Source organism: Sinocyclocheilus anshuiensis, unplaced genomic scaffold (genome assembly GCF_001515605.1).
Source record: "Sinocyclocheilus anshuiensis isolate Anshui unplaced genomic scaffold, SAMN03320099.WGS_v1.1 scaffold943, whole genome shotgun sequence".
Classification (NCBI taxonomy): domain Eukaryota; kingdom Metazoa; phylum Chordata; class Actinopteri; order Cypriniformes; family Cyprinidae; genus Sinocyclocheilus; species Sinocyclocheilus anshuiensis.
This window is the reverse complement of record NW_015542391.1, coordinates 524,614-528,094: the sequence shown is the minus strand read 5'-3', so window position 1 is coordinate 528,094 and position 3,481 is coordinate 524,614.

Here is a 3,481-nt window from a genome sequence, read left to right as displayed (position 1 = left end):
GGGGATCAGCTGAGAGTCAGCTGATGCGAGCTTGACTAACGTGACCTGCCAGAACTAACGCTACGCTAGATTTTTATGTGTTTTGGGGAAACACAAGAAGCATAGAGACTATTATTATGTTATAGCCAACACAATCCCATGAGAAAACGTAACTATTTTACTTGATAATTTCGTATGAATTATAATTACAGAACCGGCTTTCTGACAAGATGCGCATTAAATATCACATGCGATTTATCGTGCAGCCCTAATTATAAATGAACATTAATTAATTTTTACAATGTGATTTGTATGGAAACATGATTTTTAGGGGGGGAAAGGTTAGCATGAAGGTCCATCCCTAAACCTAACCATCAGTGGGGTGTCATATAAAAATGTATGGATGAGGTTGTACAAATTCATACGAATTAGCCACAAATTTGCCAAAATGTAAAATTATTAGGTGCTGCCATGAGAGTGTGTTGACTGAATCACAGCCTTCATTAAGAAACTTTCTGCATGTTTTTATGAAAGCTGTGCATTTAAAATACATAAATAAATAAAAAAATGTAATAAAAAAAAAATTTAACAAGAAAATGCACTAATAACATACTACATTATTAAATATAGTTGAAATTTGTAAATTTAATGTGATTTAAAAAATCCTAAATAAATAATTTTAAATACAAAATTAAATATGGTATTTTTTAGATAGCTTTGCAAATATAAAAAGCTTAAAATATCTACGAATGTCAAAAAAAAAAAAAGTGAGATATCATCCTCCATTAAAGCTCCCGCGAGCTCAAGGGCCAATTGAGAAAAAAAGATAAATGTCCCACAATCCTTGTAGGTTACAGGAGAAGCAGGGCGCCTGCTACACACTGGATCACATATCCTAAAGCTGGACTGTAGGTCATGGACAACAGAAAGCCTTGAAACTAGAGATGCAGATGGAATCAAAGGGACCAAATCTACAGTCAGTGAAAGAAGAAGAGCACAAGGAGGACGGAAGAAGGGGGAGCAGAGGGAACCATGAAGGAGCCGTGGGCCTCACCACCGTCCGCAGACCCTCATAAATCCTTCATATTTTTCTGGGGGGTTATTTATTGCTCTGTAATTTTGGAGGTGCCGGGGGAGTGTAATTGATTTTGCTTGGATTTCAAGCATGGGAGGAGTGGGACGGGCCCCTGCAATCGGAATGGGGAATCTGGGCCCCTTCACCGCCTCACTTCCTTTCACAGTCTGCCATAATCTCCAAACCAAGCCACTTTATCAGCATTCCCACAACAAGACATATGACGGCGCCTTATACACACCAGTCATTTACACCAGCCCAAACTGTGACAAATTTTCAATGACCTGGAGCGGCACGGCAGAGGGCGACGAGAAAGGGTGGAGGGGTGAATAAATGTTTGTCAGTATCGAATGGCTAAACCAACACGATATGATCTTCCACGCGAACACTTCAGCTAAGGAGCAGCATGCATGCCGGGGGCACAGACCCAAGATGGTAGCTTCCAATCAAGTGGATCAGAGTGTAACAGAACCAGTTTCCAGACACTGAATGTTGAGGCATAACCAACTGTCAAACTTTTAGTTGAGACCAAATGTCTGTGCTTTAATGAAGTGGCAACAGCGTCTCAGCTCTTTAGTGTGCCTAAACGTGAGAAATATAAAAGACCTTTTTGGCTGTTTTTCTAGTCACGCAATTACAGCTCTTGAATGAGGAAATAAAATCTTCAAAATGTAAAATATTCATTACTTTTGTAATCTGCTTTCTGACTGGGGTCCCGGGCCCCCTAAGAATGTTTACAGAATTAGAATTATTAATAATTTCATTCTGCTTTCTAAAGACCCGTGTTTTTATTGTTAACTAAAGCTAAAAGTATTAAAACATTTTTGTGTTATTGAAATAAAGCTGGAATAAAATAAAATAAAATATAAATATCAATTGAAAAACTAAACCAAAAATGAGAAATGTTGCCTTGGCAATTAACTGAAATAAGATGAAGTACTAAATGACTAACTCAGACAAAACTAAATCTGAAATAAAACTAAAGCTATAACTGAAATAAAAATTATTTAAACTATTATATACAAATAATAATAAAAAAATTTAATCAAAAAAGGATAAAAGCATTCGAATTTAAATAAAACAGAATACATTAAGAAATATAAATATATAAAAAAGCTTAACTTAATTAATTAGTTATGCAATGTTTTTTGTTTTTTTTAATAATGTGATTTTTTAAATAATGTGATAAATTTAAAAATTAAAATTAAAATTGTACAATTTTAATTTTGTAAAAATGTTTAACTGTTGACAAATATGATGCAGGGCAACAACTCCATAAATGCAGTTTTGTCCCAAAAGTCAAGATATTGGGGCAAAAAAAAAAAAAAGAAGCTCCCGTATGAGTAATTACTTTTTTTTTTTTTTACTTTGATTTCTGTTGTGATTTTGAATCAAGCCCTGAGTGGGTTGATGATTTTGGCTATATACTGTACACTGCCACTTAAATCATACATTTGATCTTGATGAACATAATATTCAAGTTGAAAATCTTTACTTTTACTTTTTACTCTTTACTTTTATATACATTTGTAATTCATTATGAATAAAACTGATGAGAATTATGCAGGGATGGGCAGTATTTCTAATACATATATTTGAAATACTATTTTGTATTTTGTATTTAAATACCTTTGGAAAAAGTCAAATGTATTTTGTATTTAAACATTTAATCTGAGTATTTTTGTATTTTCAAAATACATAAGGTATCAACCTCCTTATTAGACTGCTGATTTCCTGCAGCGATGGGCAGTATTTCAAATACATGTATTTGAAATACTATTTTGTATTTCAAATACATGTATTTGAAATACTGCCCATTCATGAATGAGAATAAAATTGACAATGGTCAACGGAAGCCAAAATCATCAACCCACTCAGCGATGGATTCAAAATCACAACAGAAATCAAAGTAAAAAAAAAAAAAGTAATTACAGGCTGATCCAACTTGCATGAATTTTCTCACAGCAGCTCATAATGAAAGACCTGGATCAGGGCATCAGTGAGCTCCTGGACAGTCTGTGGTGCTAATAGATATCTTTGGATGATCCAGTACATAATATTCCAGCGTTTCTTGATTGGATTCATGTCTGGAAACATGAGGGTCAGTCAAAGGTATCAATTCCTTCATCATCCAAAAATGGTCTACACACTCCGGCCACCTGAGGCCAGGCATTGACATGACCCAGGAGGAACTTAGGGCCCACTGCACCAGTATAAGGTCTGACAGTGGCTCTGAAGATTTCATCCCGCTACCTAACTGCAGTAAGTATACGGTTGGCTAGCACATGGAGGTCTGTGTGACCCTCCATGGATATTCCTTCCCGGACCATCACTGATCCACCGCCAAACCAGTCATGCTGGATCATGCATGTTCTCCATGGCATCTCCAGACTCTTTCACGTCTGTCACATGTGCTCAGTGTGAACC